This window comes from Lates calcarifer, linkage group LG24 (genome assembly GCF_001640805.2).
Source record: "Lates calcarifer isolate ASB-BC8 linkage group LG24, TLL_Latcal_v3, whole genome shotgun sequence".
Classification (NCBI taxonomy): Eukaryota; Metazoa; Chordata; class Actinopteri; family Centropomidae; genus Lates; species Lates calcarifer.
This window is the reverse complement of record NC_066856.1, coordinates 3,278,334-3,301,020: the sequence shown is the minus strand read 5'-3', so window position 1 is coordinate 3,301,020 and position 22,687 is coordinate 3,278,334.

Genomic DNA, 22,687 nt, shown 5'->3' with positions numbered 1-22,687 from the left:
ATGTTATATTTAAAAAAAATACAAGGTGTTTGGTGCCAGGTAGTAACAAGCAACAGATGTCAATCTACACAATGCACGTATTTCCACTCCTGGTGTAGACAGGAACTTAAAAAAACAAAACAACAGAGCTGGAGCACTTCCTAGTTACTGAAACACATAAGGTCAATACTGCTTCTACATGCTAAATGGGGGTATTAAAAGAGAGTGTTACCCAATATGAGCAAATATATCATAATACCACTTTGTACCTCAAGAGGCAATGGTAGCAGTAATGTCCAGTCTGCCCTCTGTTCATCATGAGAGGATGAAGAAGTAGCACAGCCCAGAGACATTAAAGAGGAGACGTGATAGAAATGCTAATGTTGACTACGTAGTGACAGCAAATACTTACATATAGCATCATTAACAAACAAAGGTGCTCTTAATTGGAACAACTAAGAAAGAAAATTCAAAGCCATACAAAGCATTTAATACTGCATGGCTAATATTGAAGTCTTTTTCAGGGTTCTGAGACACATTATGATACTATGACTAAAATCTCCAAATTGAAATTTTGTCAAAACTCTGCATGTGTCTCTGTCTTTGAATTCATCCTGTGCAGTTCCATCCCTGTCCAGTGGCCCTGCCCCAGGCAAACCTCAGCTTCTCAGATCTCTTTTAATTACATGTCTGGGCCTCTGTCACAGAGGAGCTGTATAGCATAGCTTTTGAATAATCAAAACATAAAATGGCATCATCCTTCCTCCTCTGCCTTTAAAGCAACAACAATAACCAAGAGAAAAGAAAAAAAGGTATTCTTTTTCCAGGCTTTGTTGGTCCTGCTGAATAATAACTTTCCAAGAGGAAATGATAAACATATGGAGCAATTACACTACATAAGAAATTCAATTCAATTCAGAGCCGCTGCTTTCAAGTTTATGTTTCTGAATCATTGTTGTCATTTTCAATTTCCAGTCGGGCAAGCATTAGAAATAAATGTCGTGAGCTGAGCTCAGTCACAACAGTGGGAGACACTCATATCATTATTGTTCTGGATTTATTCTGTTGTTCCTCCCTTTTTCTTTGAAGTCTCATCTTGTAGTTTTCAATAGCTGTAGTCCTAACCACACAACATGAGAGCCTAGGTTCATTAATGAGCTGGCCTCTAATCCATGTTTTTCGAATTTAAAGGAACTCTGGCTGACCTCTTGCCCACCTGCATGTGGAAGATTTTAATTAATACATTTGGTTTTTCCATAGGTCTGTTTATTCAGAAAAAAAAAAAGAGAGAGAGAGCAGAAACACGGCATCCTGGGCGGGTTGGTATCCGGAGTAAGGTTTGGCATGCAGCTCAGTGAAACCACAGATATTCACTGGCCTTCCATCTCCTCTTTTCTCTTTCCTCATCAATGTATCCCTCCTCCTTCAGGCTCTTACACACTCACACACTCCCCTGCTAACAGTGTGGCACATTCACCACTGTGTCTTTTCTGTGCTGGGGTTGCGACCTCCCTTGAAAGTGCTGTACTCTCCCTTTTCTTTAGGCGTGAGGAGGGTCGTAATACTCTAACAGAGAAGGCTGTCTTCCATTCACAGTGTTTGGAGACATACAAATGCACACACATGTGAAAACACACAGAGCTGTTTGTCTCATTTATGTGAGAGTCAGCCAGTGAGGCTGTGCGTGATCCTTGTGTCCCAGCTAGATAGATTTATGGTGTGTGCTTTCCCAAGCAAAACTAGAGAGATCCTCTTCCTGTCATTCATTCAGTCTCTCCACCAGATCCAGAAATATTTCACTCAGTAGTTCGGCCTAGTTTTCAGTACTTAAATTAGTCTGCACACTGTCAGCACGACACTTATTCAGAATGCACTGCTTCAATCACAGATAAAACAACAACATCAGATCAATAATGAGTTAAAAAGGAATAAAATCACAACACCCACCAGATTCATCAAAGAAAAAAGAACAAAAAATAAAATAAGTATCCATAAAATTCAATAGAGAGTGGAAATAGAAAATACAGAATGGGCAATGCAAAATAAGTGATTAATGTCAAAGAAAGGTCAGATATGGAAGGAGAGGAGAAAGACTAAAAGTAAAAACCAGAATTCAAAACCTATTTTCTTCAAGTTAGCTAATGATAAAACTACAAATATTATTAAGACAGTATAAAGGAGATCTGTAAAAGAATGTTTTTAAGAATATATCAAATACATAGCCTAACATTAAATGATTCTGTATTATGAGTGTAACAACATCTCTTCACCAGAACCACAGGTTTGTGTGGACTACTTTTTGATTGTGGCTGCAGCCTGTGAGTACAACGACATGTTGTTTGACAAAAATATATGACCAAATAAATTTAGTGACAAAAGTGTGCTGTATTTAAAGGTTTATAATCCCATATTTTAAAAAGAGAAACATATGTTTTAATATATGCAGTTAAACATGCCAGACTTGTTTTTAGGTTTGGGTAGCAAAACCTAAACAATGTACAATGTAACATGCAAAACAATTACTAACACTGAAAGATACTTAAAGTTGTGTAACATAATCAAATTGCAGAAGTGAGTCTCCAAAGTCTTCAGAGTAACATTCACAGACTAATAAGCACTAACTCTGCTGTCTGATCTACAAGAAGAAATTTGTTGAGTGACAAAGCTCTCAGGTCGTCTCTTCAGCAGAGTTTTGGTGCAGTGTGGGCTTCAGTTCAGCATGTACAGGAAGTGCAAAGGGCTTCATGTCTGGATGAGAGCTGGTGTCAGCAGCAGCGAGTCGAGTGTCCAAAAAAAAAAAGAAGGTAGAAACTATTGATTCATTCCTATTTGGCCAACACTAGTTCCAATAAAAGCTGCTGGACCCCTAAGACCAAAGGGGTGCAATACTAATTAGTTATGATTACTTATAGAAATACTGTACATCTGATATCATTGCATTTATCAAAGTAACTCAGTTCTGGAAACAGCTTGCTAAAAATAAAACAGGTTGCAAACTTTCAGGCTAGCCAGAGGTGAAAACTACCCAAACTCTCTCATAAATATCACAGTTTACAGATTAACTTTCTGGTGAAACTTTGACTGAGTCTATTTACTGTAGTTGTGAGTGGAATTTCAGATAATCTGACTGAACTGTTGGCTTGTTTACAACTTGTCTGATAGTCTGAATGCTCATGTTTCTTGGCTAGTCTCCACAGTCCCTGCTCTCAGCAGTGGCTTTAGTGACTATAGCGTTGTCATAACCAACAGAAAGATTGGCCAGAGCTCCAAAAATAAAACCAACAAAAATATAAAAAAACCATTTTCTCTTAAAATGCCAATCAAGTAGTAGTTTCCTATGACAAGCATGCTTGTCTCATACAAATTTGTGCTTTTTGATTGAAAGTATTAAAGATGGACATTGGATGCAGCTCAGGCCATCACTGGCCCATGTGTTACCCAGCCCAGTTCAAACCATCTCAGTGGGTTTGTTTTTGTCATTGGTATACCTGTTGAACACATCCTAGCACAGTATATATTGTGCATACACAACCCTTACAGTTAGGCGGAGTGTAGGGGTCACAGTGGTCCTCATTGAGGCGTTGTGATAAAAATCAGCTAAGAAGGCTGGGATGTTGGGAAAACACAGAATTAATGTTGCGTTTGATCTGCATGGCTACAGGCGGAAACCACTGCCTTGTGTATAACATTATTCAACCACTGTCAATTCCAATAACACAGCAGAGATTTCTTTCATAAAGGCTGGTTTATGCATCTTGCAGAGGAAGCAGAGAGAAAGCGGGGCAGGAGACAAAAAAGGCCAGATTCATGAGGCAGAGTCTTGGGGATACACAGAAACAAGTAAAGCTGCCCCTTGTGAGGAAACAGAGAGGGGGGGAAGGTACTAAAAACATGGCAGTCAGGAACTCAACGGACTCACTCACATCCTGAAGGCCAGGCCATTGTGTTGTGAATACTGCGCAGAGGATGTGTGTATTTTTGGATGCCTCAGTTCCGGTGATCTTCAGTTGGTGTGTTCAGGAAAGTAAATGTAACTCATTTTAGCTCAGAGAAGCCAGGACTGAAGAGTAGTCCAACCAAAACAGGCGCCAGAGACAAGGGAACCATCCCATCCCATCCCCAAGTCCCCTCGCTTCCTGTTTGCTTTCAACCAAGGGGCACCAGAGCTCTGACTGTGTGTGTGTGTGTGTGATATGAGGAGGATGTTTGGTCCAGAGATGGTTTTTTTTTCACACTGGAGAGGAAACTAGTTTCAGTGGCTCTTGGGAAACATGTTTAAACCCAAAGGGTGGGTTACTATTTGAAGATAAAGTCTCTTTGTTTGTAAGACATTATGGTCACTGCTGATTCAGCAAGGTATAAGCCAGGATATTTAAAGTATTGAGGTCACTCTGTTGCAAGACCTGACCCGCATAAAGGATGGGTTAAGTACAGGATAGAACTTAATAGTGTTAGCATAGTGGTGGACTTGTTACTTAAAAAACACACACATACACAAGTATTTTAATGTTTGTCCTTCAGACTCCAAACAGACAAAGAAAGCCTGTTATAGTTAAAGCCATGGAAAGTGTGTCTACTTGAGAACACACTGCACAAACTTAGTGTATGTGTATGTGTCTTCCTATGCATTTTTATGAAGCTTTGTGTCCTCTTGTGTGCAAGGGTTGAACTAGCTACTTGAACTTTGTGTATTACTAATTCAGACTGTGGTTATGTCAATATTATGACAATGCCCTCTTGGTACCTGTTTTCTGAAAGGAATGAATTGTGACGAATCCTATAGGAAAGCATCCTCTTTCCTCATATCACAGAAGCTGGGGCTTTAGAATAACGTTGTCCATTCACGTTAGTTAAGCTGAGTGTTGTGTCAGTTGATGTGTGTAAATTGTCATGAGTAACAAATTGTGGATAAGCCATTCAAAAAGAAAAAGGACAAGGTCAAGATGCTACCAGTGGGTGGGCTTACATAAAATAATAGACACAGGTGTTCTGGCATAATCGCCACCAGTGCAACTTTGTCCCCTAAAATTTGCATTTGCATTCTACTAAACTGCAGCAGCACAGTTTGGTCTGTCTGTTGACAAGGTAATAAATGATGATGATAAAACATCGTGGAACTTCCCTGGCCCGGCACCTCCAGTTGCTGAGCAGTGACAGCTGATAAAAACAGTTGAAAAGACAGGATTTATACAGGCCACAACACTGAGACTGCTGTTTGGTTATGGTGAGAAATGCAGCGTGTGTACCTGTGTGTATGTGTGTGTGTGTGTATATATTTAAATATGTATGTGTAGATCATGGCTGATTTTATGCTTCTTGAGGAGAATCACATGTGTGGCTGCTCGCTGATCCACTGGGCCACCCTCAGCTCTCAGCTGCTACACATTGTGCAGATATTCTAGACCTGTTCTGACAACATCAAACCAGGAGAATGGAGTTGTATTACACTGCACAGTAAGGTTTTAACATGCCAGAGATTCTGTAAGAAATAGTGAGACATCCTGTGTGAAGAGGATCCTTATACAATACTGTTGACACTGACTCAACATCGTAAATTTGTCTCTAGAAAAGTTTTCCTTTTCTTTTTTCCTTGACTGCTTTATTTTGGAATAACCCCAGAGCATACAACAGTAGCAATAGTTAATTAATGCTGTCATTTTATTTATTTCCTTGTCATTTTATTTATTTCCTTTTTTTTATTTTATTATTTTATTTGTTTTATTTCCGAGCAGACAGAGAGATAGACAGAAAGACGCATCTGCAAAGACAGTGGCAGTTATTTAAAGAAATAAGAAGAATAGAAAAAATACAGGAGAAGGTGCACCAGAGGATTTGGCAGCATTTGGGAGGTTACTGTTGGAGAAAGATGTTGTGGTTTGGTTAGATTATTTTTTTAAATCACAGTGTTTTGAAGCTTGAGACAAGATGTTATTACTTTACTGACATTTCACTGAAACCAGCATCTTTGTCACCCTTGTCTCTTTTTGCTGTGGGATATGAACCCTGCCCTCTGGCATTAAAGCTAAAATTCAGAAACAGTTTAGTCACAGATGAACTTTATTTAGGAGAAAGGGTTGCAATGCACTTGTCACCCAATGTTACATTTGTTGGTGTCCACCTCACACTCAGTACCAAAGGAATAATCTTATTGTGATTAAAAAAATAATTCAAACTGAAAAATGTCACAAACTATTCCTAAATTACTTTACAATTTTCTATAACAGCATTGCTTCATATTCTGATTGGCTTGCGTCTTCTTATCTTAAATCTGACCTCTGTCTATATGTATTATATGGTTTCAAGCACAAGTAAACACCTTCTATTTTAGATTCTCATCTCTTATATACTCTTATATACTAATACTGTGTCCTTCTGCACCCCATTAAAGAAGGAGGTCCAGATGTACCCCTTCTTCCACCAACACCTCCAGTCTACCAGTCTGCTGTGAGACTTTAGGGGCCTCTGTCCTGCTGAGCATGTCTGTCCACTGCCTCCAGAGGGGGTCCCAGTTTCAATATGGCTTGTACACATTGACACTCTTTCTTTATCCAGCTTTCTCTCTCTCTCTCTCTCTCTCTCACACACACACACACCTATCTCTGAATTCCCTGTGAAAGCCATGCTCCTGAGTGATGGAGTCAGCTGGGCTTGTCTCAAAGAGAAAAAGTGCCTTCCCAAGCTAGCGAGTGGGGGTCTCCCCCATTTCTCTCCCAGCCCTCCCAGTCCTTTAATAAGGCCTTTTCTCTAGGTGTCAGAAGGAGATGGGAAAGGGGCCCCTGAAAGGAGGTCAGGGTCACAAACAAAAGAAAGTTACACTGAAGATTTGAACAATTTAATTCTTAAACTTTTGGAGTCTAGTTGTGTTGAGTCAAGTTTAGCTGAAACTGAATTCATACTGAAAGTATAACATGTTAAAGTGAGAAAAATACAACCATTGCATCATTCTCCATCTTAACACACACACACACACACACACACACACACCGTTCTCTCAGGCCTCCAGCTCCTGCGGGTTGTTGAACTTGCATCCATCATGTTTAGAGAGCATCTGAGCTTTTCAAATTCCTACCTGTGATTAAATTGCAGAAACATGGTCCAAGCTCATAGGCAGCTTCAGCACACAGAGGTCAAGTTATTAACATGGAGAGAAAAAGTAGATGACAGTCTCTCAGAGTTTGTCTCTTTGGGAAGTGGGACAGGACTGGTTGAAAAGGTGTCGAGATGTGGTTAATGGCAGCCATTAGTGTTGCCCCAGACTCAGGGCCAATTTAATTAAGAAAACTGTTCAGGGAGGAAGTCACACTGAGGTAGAAAATAGGATTATCATACTAAAGAAGGCAGAAAAAAATTTGCAGTGTAGGCAAATGTCAAGGATTAGGGTAAAAAACACAGTGAACATTTTGGGGACATAACTTTCCCACACATGCATGCACACACTCCCAAAATACTCACACTTTTCTCAGTCTGTCGTAGGAGTTAATATTAAACATTTTTCACAACTGCCGCGTTTCCACACAAAGGCTGGTTTGTCCCAGTTGTGTTTGCTCAGTTTATTAAAATAGCTGCTGCACTAAAGTGATCAAACCCCTCCATTCGCCCTCTAAATCTAAGTAGTCACTCTAAAAATATTTAATATGCACCATCAGCGCAAAACCAACAAGCCGCCTCTCAGTCTCCCTCACTGGCTGCACTTTAAAACAACACACACAGACGTTGTGGAATGTGACCATATCTCCCCGATAAATCCCTTTTTAAAGCTTTTGATTTTTCTGCGATGCCTCTTGTGGAAAAATGCCCTCTCTGCATGGAATGTCTCAGAGTTTTCCTCGCTCATATGTGGCCGATATTGCTTTTAAAAAAAACCTGAATACAGACATTGTTTAGTAGAGGGAGAGTGAGAGAGGGAGAAAAGAGCCAATAATGTTGGTGTTGTGTTGGCCCAGGCCTCCCTTTTGCCATGTGAGGCTTTATCGTCTTCCCTCATCAGGCAAAGTCTGCTCCGGGTTATTATTGCTGACCTCTGGGACCTTTAGCCAGCGGAAAGAAAGCTTTTAACCCTTCTATAATTTCCAGATTGTGTACATCATGCTTTAACTGTGTACACATACTAGTTTATCTTGGGTTTAAGTTCTGATCATTACTTGCAAGGGGCCCGACCAGTTTTTGACATTGCAACTTTTCTTATAAACGATTCCCTCTCATGTAAATACTTATACTGCAGAGGGCTTTACATTACAGGGTGATTAATCCCATGGTTTCCATATTGACCAAAATAAAAGCCCACCTCTCAGCCCCTGTGTGGAGAAATAAGCGAAAACATCCGTGTTCTGCTCGACCTGAAAACAAACCCGACATTCATAATATCCACAAAATAAATGACCCGCTCCCTCTGAACTCTGGGGGAGCCGTGTACAGTGTAACATAATCTACATTCAAAGTGTCGGACACACAGGCCTTTGCTCTGTCCCTCAGCGGTGCCCTCCTGCTCGACTCCAAAAAATGACACACACTCAGAGCAGCACTGTCATCCCCATGTCCTGTTCTCACCCCCAACCCCAACCCGTAACCCCCCTCCAACACCGCCACCCAGCCCCGCCTGTCCTTTCATCCAAAGAAAGTGCCCATTGTGTGGGTAGTTTGTTGTAAAAGAGAGATGTAGCTGTGCCCAGTTGGTGACTGCTGAGTTTCCGTCGCGGAAGAGAGGACATCACTGCCTTGTTGTGATTTCAAACGCTTTGGTTCAGTACTCAAAGGATGCCCTTTCCGAGTTATCTCTGAAAGGACTGCGTTTTAAGGAGAAATGGAGGCCATTCATTTCTAAGATCGCACTTGCAAAAAAGTGTTTCTATCTATAAATTTTCTCTACTTAGACGTTTCCAAGTTCAGCATGTGGCAGGTCTTCACTGGTATGTACTGCTTCCAGGAAAAAGCCACAGACTTGACAGTGTTTATGATATCACCAAACTAACCTCATACTAATAGAGATTAAAACAGATGCATTAAAACCTTTTCAAAATATCACAAACTCACTCAAATACTAAGATTAACTTGTTTTAAAGCAATAGTGTGGGAAATGGTCTGGCACGTAACCTCATAAAAAAAAAAAAAGTTATTTCCAGTCTTAAGCTAAGCTAACAGGCTGTAGCTTCATATAAATGGTATTTGTCTTCTCATGTAATTCTTGGCCCAAAATGCTCAACTATGTCTTTTAGTGGTATGATTGGGGACTGACTGACTGTTTTCCTTGCAGTAGCTGCTAAGATTGTTCAGAACTGAAAAGTCCATATATTCATCGCGTCCTGACTCAACTCAGCTTCTGGCTCACGCAAAAACTCACTATTCCTGACACTTGCCGGTACATAGTGAACTTCTGCACATATGCTTAAGAATAATGATAAAGATGATAAAGTCAGATGGTACTTTTAGTGCTGGGTAGCATGTGGACACTGTTCCTGCCCGCTTGTGGAGTTTGTGGAGACTGCTCACAGCTGCAGTGCTTGTTAGTGTTAGTAATTGTTTAGGCTGTTATTTAAAAAGATATTGTTGTCTGAATTAATATCATTTCAGATTTCTGATACTGCCATAATACAATATACATATGTATTTGTAGATTATTTACTGAAAAACATAATTGGTAGAACCAGCACACCATAATTTCATAAGTTAGCATTTTAATGAAGCCTTCAGGGATAGTGAAGCATAAATTGCTGTACTTCCACTCAATACCAATGCATCCTCTTAGAATGCCCTGCACTCCTGTGGCTTTCATTTGGATGTCTGTCCTGGTACCAGCGCTACATATGTCTCAAACGTCACGACACTATTCTCAGATAGACCAGTGTGTTTGTTTTTGTTTCCACCCGGGATTTGACTTGTAAACCCTTTTTACAAGAATCTTAGAGCACCTCCTTACATGAGTTGATTCTTCACAGTGTGAGCCTCACTTTTATTTTTCCCTTTTTTCCTTTCCCTCTGGAAAATCCTCTTCAGCAAGTCACACAAAGCCTGTCTTCACCGTGGAGGGGAAGGAAGCTGCGGGAGACTGGAATACCAAAGCACTCCGCGTCAGAGATTCAGAATGGAAAGTCATTATAATGGCCACTGAGGCACTGGCATAATATTTACAGTGTGTGTGAACACCCTGGTGCCCAGGGGCTTACTGTAGGAAACACTGCCTGTAGCATCTTGGCCCAGAATGGGATGGCTCAGGTCCCATTGCGCCACGCGCTGTCAGCTGATGTTGTCATGGTGACAACTTGCCAGGTTTCCATGACCCCAACACCGCTGTTACAGCACTCCTTTCCGCGGCATTTTAAGGTGGTGAGCTGGCATGTCCACCAATGGCGTCCCTAGTTTAAGTAGTGCTCTGTGTGTTGTTCTGTATTCATGACTTCTGAGTATAGTTCTGTCTTTGTCCCACATCGTCTAATCTGGGATGCCATCTTACCTCCTATCCTCGCTCTGTATTTTCATCCTGGTGGTCCTGGTTGGGAGACGACCACTACAGGAGAGAGATGAGTTCCTCTCTTTGAAGTTGAGCGCCTGTGAAAGGAGGCCCAACTCTGCCTGACTGACAGAGCCCGCCTGCCTGGCAGACATCAAATAGACAGGTCGTCCAGTTCCGACAGCGACGTTTCAAGCCCCCCCCCCCACCCCACCCCTTGGAACCCTCCTCTCTCTTTCTGTACCTCTCAACCACCCATCCACATCAAACTTGAACTTTTTTTGAGCTTGTAATTAGAACCAGGCAGGCTGTGACAGAGGTAAGTTGTTTGGGCTACAGACGTGCTGCTGGGGTCAAAGGCCATGTTGGGTTTGAATCTCCTTTTGTGAGAGTGGACTGGCCCCTGATAAAAAGGCCACAGGCTTCATGTAGGATGAAAAGATGAGAGGAAGAGGATGGTGTAGAGGGGGGTGTAGAGCTACATCCACGTTGTACACAGAATTACAGAAAGTGTCATATCAGTCAGGGAACAGGATAGGAATCTAAGATGTGAGGACACTTTTCACAACTTGAATCCTCCTTTAACTGTGAAGAACTGGAAGTCTTGTTAGACCTACCAGTAAAGCTTTTGTGTGACCTTTGTGGTCCACAGTAACACCAAAACATCTGAGGTGGTGACTCATGTAAAAGCCCTAAAAACAATGATGTCTGCATGGGAAGTTATAGAGCAGGATCAACTAAACAGCACGTGTGTCACTGACTTTTCTGGATGGGAAAACTAACATTGAAAGAAAAACAAAACACACTCATCCTCAAATTGAAGCTTTCAAGGAATTTTATGAGGAGTTTCTTAAGGGACTCAATGTTGCACCATGCATCCACATATCCTTTAAGTACCAGTGAGTAAACATAATCAAACTGTCTGTGGATCTTTGTTTGTTCAACTCGTTAAAACATGACGTTTATTAGCGTGGTGTTCCTTTTCATTGGGGCTTTTAGCTCCATTAGTCTCTTAAGTTGCCCCTGTATATATCTGAGAGTGTTTATCTAACTATGTTGACTAGGGCGGACAGAGGGAAGGGCCGGGGGTGGAAGGCAGATGAAACACAGCATGCCAAAACTAGTCACTCAGCAGTCTATCATTGACAAGCCATCCAGTCTGAAATGTCAAACTAAGCCTTTTGGCTGTGACACACCCACCCTCAACCTCTCTCATCAGTTCCAGTCTCTACAAACATTGGCTGGTTACGTTCACTAGTCCTCTAATTGCTAATTTGCCTAATGGATGTGAACTCTGTGTCTATAGTTATCTGGGCCCGGGAGGGGCAAAGAGAGCAGAGGGGTGGAGGTCATACTAGAGACCTCCCTCAGGGGAATTTCTGCTCCGTCTGAGCACTTTACAGGATTATTTAGGCTAACTTTCATCTCTGTTGCTGGGACTGGGAGCTTGCGGAGTGCTCTGACCTTATGACCTCTGCCTCTGTTCTTCTCTCTCTCCAATTCCAACATGGAAAGTGTCTCTCCTAACTGCAGTCTCATAAGTATCATTCTGGCTAAGCTCACCACCAGGTTTGCCCCACAGCCACAAGACGGGGTGTCATTACCAGAGTAAGAACCCACAAGGTCAAGTTTGCACAATGGCTTTTTTCAGGGAGGTTAAGAGGAGCTTCTGCTGAGCTGGAGGAGCGTCTCTTTCCCTCTCTGTAGTTGATGACAGCAGGATTCCAGTGTCAATAACTCTCCTTTTCTGCTTCCACAGAATTTGCAAGACTTGCATGAGTTTCCATGTATGGCCTCATGCAGAATTTGTGAAAGATTAGATTAGTCTGAATGTTGCACTAACTTGTTAACATATGGATGTAATCAAGTCAGGATTAACTTGGCTGAACACTTGACATATACACAACGCTACAATGAACTCTAAACCAATTTACACAGTTCAGTACAATAAATGTGATATATATGTCTGCTCAGCACAGCTTTGTATAAAAAGTTCCCACTACCTATGGAGAAGCAGCATCAACTAATGACCTGGGTAGATGTTGGAGATCGGCATGCAGCCCCTTCACCCCTGTCTCCCACCACTTACGTCCCTATGAAGGAATGTAATTGTATTTTGGCTGGCCCTTTCAGCATGTGTATCAGATATTGAATTGGTGTGGGAAGACGATCGGTGGTGGGAGGGTTTTAGAGGACCAAGCAAAGAGGGGGAGACACCAAGGTAGTTGGTGAAAACCAATTGCTGTGGTTTTAATGCCACAGAAATAGAAGCACAGAAATGTTTACTACTTGAAAATTATTTCCAGCACAGATACAGGACTGCAATGCTGATCAATTTTGCCAGCTTGGGTATCGTCATTCTGTATAAACAGTTTCAACAATGCATAACGAAAGGTAAAACCAAACTGAAAATAAAGCTACTCTATACTCAAGAGAAAAAAAACTGCAACAGGAAGTAAAAACTTCTTTGTGTTTACTATGGCGGATACATCGAGACGACAACTACCCCTTGAACTAAGTACAACTCACCCACAGAGCTACAGGTTCACGAGAGCCCGTAAACTGCCTACTACTTTGTTTCTGTACATGTGAACGCAGTTGCGTTGGGTTTTCCTGCTGTCTACAGCAGCATTCCTGTGTTTTGCTTTAAATTAGTCCACAGTGCCTGCTGCAGTGTCAGAGAGCAATGGCAGCTCCCACACGGACGAGAGCTGGGCTTGTGCGAGTATGTAGACATTAATTGCTGCGGACAGTGCGCACACACCCACAGAGGAGCTGAGACCACGCTGAGAGCTTAAGTGTTATCAAACCTATGTGGTGTGTTAAACAGATGGTGTAAGGGTTTATGCTCTATCAACCTCCTCTGCCTCACTGAGCCACCACTGGGGTCAATTACTACATTTTCTTGTTGTGAGGAAAGACTTTGCTCAAACTCCCAGAACTTAATTTAATGTTCTAGTGGAGGTCTTTTCAAAGATACCTAATATGTCATGTGGAACTGTTGGTAAACAGAACTGTGGGTAAACAACATTGTATGACAATGCACAGGACATCTGGAATATTTTCATTTCATAAGCAGCTACTAAAACATTTTGCTTCACTTAGTGTCAGCATAGAGACATAGTTCTTTCAGACTTAAAGGGGTATTATAAATTGTATTGGTAGTTCTTAATGGTTGTTTTGTAATTAGATCTCTGGTTTAGACCAATGGTTTAAGTGATTTTGAGGGGATAGTGTTGAGTTGATGGACAGAAGATCAAGTGTACATAAGCCCTGGGAATGCACTGTACAGTCACGATATAGTCAATGTACAGACTTTCTCTGATCAGTATCAAAAACCAACAAACCTGCTCCCAGTATTCAGCTGTCTGCTTCTTATTTTCCAAACACTGCACCCACCATTAGCAGAGCAGGAAAATAATCATTGTCCATATGTAGGTATTTCATGGTAAATGAAATAACTGAGAGAGTAATGAGAGAGAGGGCCCCTCTTGCCAGCATACAACTGGCCCTGTTGCCAGGATACCAGGGTCACCCCCTGTGGGCGGTGGTGTTCTTTGGCCAGTTTGTAGATGGGAGAAAGAGAAAGGGGAGGTAGAGCACGAGTGCTGATCAAAGTTTAGCCAGTGCCCTGCTGCTCTTCAAATAAATCCCCCCACCGCTGGGCTCTCAGTGCCAGCCTTGTTTCAATAAGTCTCCCTTATTGTACACACAGCCAGGGGTCTTTGAGCCAAGCCATTCACTGTGAGCTTCCCACAGGATTACATATCTAAATATATGGTGTGAGAAGCTGCACTGCTGCATGTGTGTGTGACTGTGTGTGTGTTTGAACATGTGTGGCGTTTAGTGATTCTGTTAAATTAACCAGAGCTGAAGAGGATCAGTATGTTGAAGGGCCCACCTAACACTGGCTGCTCTTGCATTAGTGGGAATTTACCAGTGATCCTCGTGTGCGCCTACTGCGCATAACTTCAGGCACAATGTTTCAGAAAACTACAAATGTTTCACTGTCAGATAAAGTTGTCTGCCCTCTTTGTCTTTATTTTTAATTTAAAAAATAATTGAAGTGAATACTCCCAACATTTTGTTTTTTTATTGCTATCTTACCAGTTGGGAGATGAGAAGATTAATATCAGTTTCATCTGGGCGTTCAGTAGACAGACCTGTCCAGGTAGTATTTAGCAAAAAAATGTACATCCTCCAACAGCTCAGAAACGGTCTTGTTTATGTTTCTTATCTTCTTCTGTATCTTGACAGTACATGTTCTTCTGTATGAACCTGAGGGATGAGGTTTTCATAATTTCATTTCAATCCAGATTTACATGTCTTGACATGTATGTTATGATCCTGAAGATAACAGTCATTTCATTCAATTTCAGGTAAGCCTAAGACTCAAGGATGTGAATCTATGAAATTTGATCACATACTGTGTATATATAACAACCCTCAGTGTAATAAACAAGTTGTTTGTGATTGTTTTTGTTTTTTAAAAACTCATAATGTCATGCAGATTTGTGGCTAAACAATTCACATATATAACTAAACTGTGAAGTAATCGTAATCTGCCAAATTTAAAGAGGAGTTTATGAGATTATGCTTATATATTTGTAATAAAATATTCTAATCTCAAGCTTTACCACTATCTTTTTCTAGAGCTTCCTCTGCAAAGCTTGTTCCAAAAAAAAAAGTTCAATTTCCAAGTCATAATATGGCAGTTGTAGTTGTATTCCATTTGCTCAAGAAAATCATAAGCTATGGTTGGGGAAAAAAAACAGTAGTGAACCTTGACTTTAGAATATTCTAAGACAAATATTATCTATCTATATATCGTAGCAACATCATTATGAGGACAGAAGATTTGAGATGCTGTGTGCAGTGTGCCGCCTCCAGAAAGAGCTCCAAGTTAACTGTTAGTTAAGACACGTTCATTTTCTATTCCTATACATTTAAAGCTGCACTAATTAACAATTTTATCAAATATCTATGTACAATTTGAAAACGTTAGCTAATAGTGACAAACTAATAAAGAATTAGCATTCAGCTCTGCAGGTCCCCTCAGCTCAGACACTTTTTGTCTTTTAGTTTACTGTCTATCTTTTTTTTTGTCTATTTGGTTCAGTCTCATCAGTGTTGTTTCTAGACAACAACCAGCTAAAAATCCACTGTACACTACCTACCCATCACCAAACAACACACAGACAAAGTTAGCAATTAGCTTTTGAACATGTAGCAGTTAGAGACATTTATTTTCATTGGTGGAAGCCAAAGCAGTCCTAGAGGATGAGTCAGTAAACTCTATAAGGTGATAATATGTCACTCTTGTGATTTACAGCTTGTTCTGTTGCCTCCAACTACTTATAGTCTAAAAACACATGTACAACTTTAAGTATCCTCAAGTGTTCTGAGTAACCCATGGCTCTAGTTTGGAAAATCAGTTTACCCCCCCTAGGTAGGTGAGGTATTTTGTTGATACCACAGCATGCTGGGACGGGTGTAGAGTTAATGGGGGGTTGGACTTCTGGGGTTTCTAAATGGCCAACAACACTGTAGATATGGGCCCAGACTAATAGGCAGTTGAGGTTCCCACTGTCAAGCCTGATGGAAGCCAAACGCTGCAATGAGTAATTTCATAAATATAGTGGCAGGTGGGACTTGTTGGACATGCCTGCTCTCTCCTTTACAAATGGTGGGTAATGTTCCTGACCTCCTCACCCCACCGGGGGCCGCGGCAGCTGGGGTGCCTCAACCTATGCAACCCATACCGTCTACTCCCCCGTGTGCGTAATGTGTGTGAGTGTGTGCGCGTACGTGAATGTGCATTTGTGCCTGTCTGTGTATATAAATTGCCACATGGCCACCTGAGTTTTCCTTTATCCCCGTCCATTTTTCAGCTCTGCCACACACAGTCGCCCATACGGGCAGTTGTACAGCTGCCGTCCTTTTACAAGAAACTCCCAACTTGAATCTGTTACATTGGCTCCATGGTATTATTTCCTATCTACTGTTAGAAACAAATCAGCCTTGTTCAGTCAGTACAGCCTCATTTTCCACAAACTCTTCGTGGTGACACCCTGTCACCGCTGCACCTCTGCGGTAGAGGGGATAAATCACACTACCACTTGGTATAAACATGTCAACATGTTGGCTTGACGTGGGGTGAGGTTATCCAGGGTTACCACTTAGGCATATAGCACATCGACCTAAGAGAGGTTGTCAAAAATGGGGTTTGGGGGGGTGAGGAGACACAGAGACACAAATCTGATGCTAGTGTCATAAATCAAACCAAAGATGAATCTCTAAACTAGTGGTCTGACACTGCTATAACAGGAACATAAAGGTGACATAGGCTGAGACAGTGTGGAATGTGTTGTCCTTGACCATCAGGAGAGAAGATAGGAGTCTGCTGCTATAGTAACGTCATGTCTTAGAGGCGGCGGGCAGAGAGCAGAGGCAGGAGGTCAGGCGTCATGGTGATACAGCACGGGATACCGTCATGTCTGCAGCTGCTGTGTGGTAAAGAAGATGAAGAAAGATGAAAAGAAAGAGTGGTAAGGGAACAAAAGTGCCATACATAAAAAGAAGTATCAAGACAAAGAGCAAAAGAGAGACAAAAGAAAAATCAAGACAGCATGTAGGCGACAGAGACAAACAAGCAGACATTCTTACTTCAGACTGTCTTACCAGTCTGTGGCCAGACAGCAATGTGTAATAAGATGTTACAGTAAATGGCTAATGCATGCCTCATGCGGAGAGGGACAGAGGGACAGAGTGTCTCCATATCCTCAGGCCACAGGGGTCGGCTCATTAAAGCAAGTGTCCTCCACTGAAGACATTAGTGCTCTTTGATGAAGCCGAGGGCTCCACGTCAGCCACGAGGACACAGATAAACTCCCAATCTATGCCTGCTAAAAGCCTCGCTTGTCTGGGTCAGGGAGCAGGGAGCTGCAGGGGCCCGGCTGTGAGAGGGGAGAGGACAGAGAGTTTCAGGGGATTAAACGGTGCTGATAGGGAGGCCCCTATTCATCCTGCTACCTCAGGGTGTCATGATCTAATGCTGAATGCAATGTGTGGTACCATATGGTGGACAATGTTCACAATATTCATTATTTGTAGCATCAGAAAATACATTTAGGTCCTGTACTTAAAGTAGCAATACCACAAAGAAAAAAACTTTTAAACTAAAAGAAAGATTTTGCTCTGATTGTTTTCAGTTGAAGGATGAAAAAAAGTAAGAGTAGGAAACTCAACAAATGCCACTGTAAATTGCCTCCTGCCAGCATGCATAATTTTGCTGACACAAGTTTGCTATCTTTTACATACATCTGTGGTGGTCAAAGATGTTGAAAAGTCCAGAAAAACTTGTGTACATGCATATGTTTGCACTTCCTGTTTCTCCTTCCAACAAATATGCAAAGAGACTCGGGTTTTCCTCTTCTCACAGAACAGTTAGGAGTCCACAGAGACATCTTGTATGTACAGCCAATTTTTTGGTTTGGCTGAGCAATTCCTATTCCCCCTTTGGCTTCTAATTTATTTTCAGTGGAAATGGTATTTAATGACTTTGCAAAATACAGCAGACATCGTGAAATTAAACTAAATACTGAAAATGAAGGCAGAGTTTTTATCATTGTAAATTCAGAACAAAAGAAGGTTTGAGCAAGCATTACTGTATTACATGGGATCCTCCATGAACACACACATTATCTGCCTAAAACTGTCTATTTATTATCTAATATAATGCATGTTCTAAGACACTGGCTCTATAAATATGGTTGAAACTAACAGCTGGTTACCTGTGCTTGCCTGCATGTCTGCATGTGTGTGTTTAAAGTATGTTTCTGCTCATGTTCTTCTAGGCATGTCCTTTTTGCGAGTGTGCATATGCCTCTCTGTCTCTCTGCGACTGTGAAATTGTGATTGACTTTGCATAGTCAAATGCTCAGAGACACTCTCACTGTTTGTTTGTCAGTAAGTCTCGTCTTTTTCACTGAAGCTGTCTCCCAAGGACCTGCCAGTGTGTCTGGGAAACACATAAACATGGGCCCATGCAGTCAGCATCTCACTGATGTCATTGTTGCTGCTCTGTCTCCCACAGCTTGGGCAGTGGACAGAGGTCACACCGGCCTGCTCATTCTGGCCATTTTGGACATGAAAGACTTAGTCATCTCTGAGGCTGCAGAGATAACAGACTGGCCTGCCAAAAGCTGAGGTCATGGTTTGGAGAAGATCTTAACACATAAATGTGGAGTTGATTTTTGTTTTCTAACAAAGCAACATCAGGTTTTGTTGACAAAACTGATCCAGCTCCGATAGATATTTGTTCAACAAAATATGTTTAATTCATGCTCCGCTGCCTTCCACTGAAAGGGTTCCTAGAATGCATGTCATCATTTGACAAGTCATGAGCTGGCCAAATAAACCTGCTCACCCTCAAATCATACAGATGCAAATTGTCTTACTGGTGAAAGGATAATCACAACCAGACTCAACGTTTCCTTCACACACACAAGGAGAGCTCCTCTAATCAGACATGTAGTTTTTGTCTCTGTCCTGATGGTGGTGATGATGAGTGTATCCTGTGTCAGAAAGCCTGTGAGAAAGGAAAGGGGCTTTCTCAGCCGCCATATCAGTTCTGGAGAATGTGTACAAAATAGAGTGCCAGCAGCTTTGCAGTTTGATTTGACATGCCAGACGTCTGCTTGGCTGACTGCTGCTGCTCATATCAGATTTTCTTTGGAGTAGCTGAGAGCTTGTATCAAAATCTATTCTTGTTCTATGTTCATGTCGTTGAAATAAATGGCTTGTAATTACTTCATTTTCACATCTATTCCACTCTTAACTGTCAGTCATGTGCACATGGAAACTCTGTAAGGCTAATTTATCTCAGCAGAGTTTCGGAATGTAAACATAAAATGAAAAACAAGTTACAGCACAATTCATCCAATCAGCTTCAGGTCCATATCTCCTGCTTCCTGCCTGAGCTGGGAGGCTAATCGATCAAAGGCAGGCTAATCCTCACTTCGTGTCCAGTCTCAGGCAGTGTGAAAGAGCCAGCACTCAGGGGGTTTATCAAGGAAGAGATGGCCTCTGACCTCTAACTGACTGCAGGTCCTGAGACAGGAAAAGGTCAGGGGGTCGTAACAGAAAATCATTGACACCTCACAGTGCTGCGCCACAGGGGGAGGTGGTCTCCTGTCGGGTGTCTGTGAGCGTCTGGTAGCTAAACAGCCGCTGTATGAGAAACCAGACAGAATCCTGGCAGCGGTATCTTAGCAGATATCAAGTTTGTCAGGAGTCTAGACAGTGAAGTATGTGCCTTGGAGAACTTGATCTACCTTTGATGTGTTATCTAGCGATGCTAATGTTTATTGTGAACACTATGTAGTAAACAGAGCTTACAAAAACTGATTTTTAAAAAGTAGCGATGTGATGGAAGACTTCATCAGAGCTCAGAAAAACCAAACAGAATGCACAAACAAGAGCTAGATGTTGAGCGATGGGTAAGAGGCTGTCCAATTTCCTGTGCCCGCTCAAGTTTTCTACAGTTCAAGATTATGTAATGATAAAACTGATAAACAGGCCAGAATGTAATCATACAAATCATTGAAAAATGAGACAGATGCTACAACTCATCTCGCAACTTGAGAAAAATCAGGGACAGTTTTTTTTTTTGTTGTTGTTGTTGTTTTTTTTTTTAACAACTTTGTCCAACATTCTTGAGACTTTTCTAAAACCCTTTCTATTAATGACAGTAGTGTTGGTGGCTCTACGTCACTGGAAGGCAAAGAGACTGAATAGCTTTTACATCACTTATAGTTTCTCAGCGTAAAATGGAAGGATATTGATGTTATCTTTGGTCATCTTTGCTTTAGTTGTTTATTTTTTCATATAGGTTCGTTAACATTTGGGGCCTTGGTGTTTTACATCAGGAAGGGGATGAGGTATAAATATGTTGTCTTGGTGGAGGATTCTTTAGGGGGAAGTTGTATTTAGGGAAATCAATGCTTTGAGGTAATGCCACCATGCTACCACGCTCACAATGACTGGCAGGTTTAATGGTCATTCTGTTTACCACCTTAGCTTTGCATGCTAGCATTTACTAATTAGCATAAAATACAGGGCAGCAAAGGCTGTACTTTTTATTAAACCAAAAATGTCAGCCTGCTGGTGGTGGTAGAAGAAAAGTCATTCTCTGGGGGATTGGAATTTCATTTCATGGCAATCCATGTAATAGCTGTTGAGATATTTTAATCTGGACCAAAGTGGTTCACCAAACAAAGGATGAACATTGCTGTCCCTAGAGCAATGCCACAAGCATGGCTTAAAATAAGAGGAAAAGGCTAAACATGGTTCTTTGAGGTATTGCTCCTTTTGTGTTTAAAATTGCATTGGAAAAAAAAAGATACAGATATGATCTGGGCATTGTATTCATCCCAAAACATACAAAAACAACTGAATTTTCAGTTAAAGCTGCTGTCAAAGAAATCCACGTGTAATTACAGTCCTGACTTCAAAAGCTCCAAACACAGAGCGCTTTACAATCCGACTCTTTCAGAATTGTGTACATCAGGACCCCTCTCATGACAACAAGGTGAGTGAGGCGCATCGACCTGCCCACGCACCACAAAACAGCAGCTCATAAAGAGGTGTATTATCAAGGCTGCACACTGCATGACTTTGAAAAGAAAGGGTAAAGGTATCAGTTGAAAAGTACGATCAAACTTTGTCATCTGTCCAAGGCCTACGCTTCTTTGTGTGCTACAGTATCAAAGCTACATGGTGTAGGATCATCAGAGAGCATCGGCTTTGATCTGTTGACGGCTCGGTGTCTGCGCAGCTCAGCAGCTGACCTTTCATCTGGCCCAGAACCTGGGATTCACTCTGGCTTCAGTAATAAGATGATTAACAATAATAACCCCCTGAGAGAATAGGAGGGAGGGAGGGGGTAGAAAGAGACAGAGACAAGCTTCTGAGGGAAGAGTACTTTGAGCTGCAGTCTCTTCTCTTCTCTTCTGCAGTCTCTTCTCTTCTCTCACTTACTCACTTTCCTCGTCATCCCACTTAAAATTCTCTTTCTGCATTTCATCCAAACGTGACAGTTTGTGTGACATGATCTACAAACATCAGCCCTCCCCACCACAAGAGGACCTCACTGACTGGTACATGTCCTTCATAGGTCAGAAGCGCAGACTCTGCTACTTCACCACAATTTATTATTTTATCTGGAGTATATACAATACATCACTCGTATGGTTTTCTTTGCTTTTAACACAACTATTACACACAAAACATTGTTTGCAGTGCAGTCTACAGTGAGACTGTAACTGACAACTGCTCACAATATTCTTTGTCTTAATGAAGACAAATCAATGAAGAAATCTCCTTCTGTTGCATCAGCTTATTTTGTGAGAATATGACAAAATAATAATATGGTTTCTGCAGTGATCATCAGATTAAATTAAATACTTTTAAAAACCTTTTCAGTACCACATTGAATGTGATTTAATATCTGTTTCACAGTCATACCAGTCAATCTGTGTAGAATAAATAATTTCTAGATGGAGTTCTGCATGAATTAAGAAAGTAAAAAATAAATGTATCAACTCAACACTTGTTATGACACAATGAGCTTTTTGGCTAATGTAGCCAGCAACCCTGACAGTACTTGCTGATAGTGCTGACTCCACACAAAGGATCGAATCCACTGTCACTGTCAACAAATGCACTTATAGTTTAAAGGTGTGTAACATCACCTGACACAGAAACGTTCAGGTTGTTTTCAGTTTACCATCTTGTGTGAGGAGTTTTTCATTGCAGTAATTTCTATTTAACACCAGTATGGATTTTGCTGAATGTATGATAAGTTATAAGAATGCATGCATTTGCTGTTTGCAAGAGAAAGTTTTAAGGGGAAGTTGATGGCAAAAAAACCCCACCACAATAATATAAATATATTGTGAAAATATGCATATGCAGACACCCACATACCCACACTTACTAATATACACACTTCATATACATAAACACACCTCTATATATCTAATGATTTCATTCTGACAGTGCAATGATCTGAAATAAAAAACAGCCCATCAGTAATATTAGTCATGTTGTAAACGCGTCATTATACTGAATTCCATTGTTGAGTTGTTTGTATAGAAAAGCCCACCTGCCCCTTTGCATTGTTATTCTTTGATGATACCCAGTCATTTTTTTATCGTATTCCTTATATTGATTGTGTGTTTATTTCACACCAATAGTTTGACC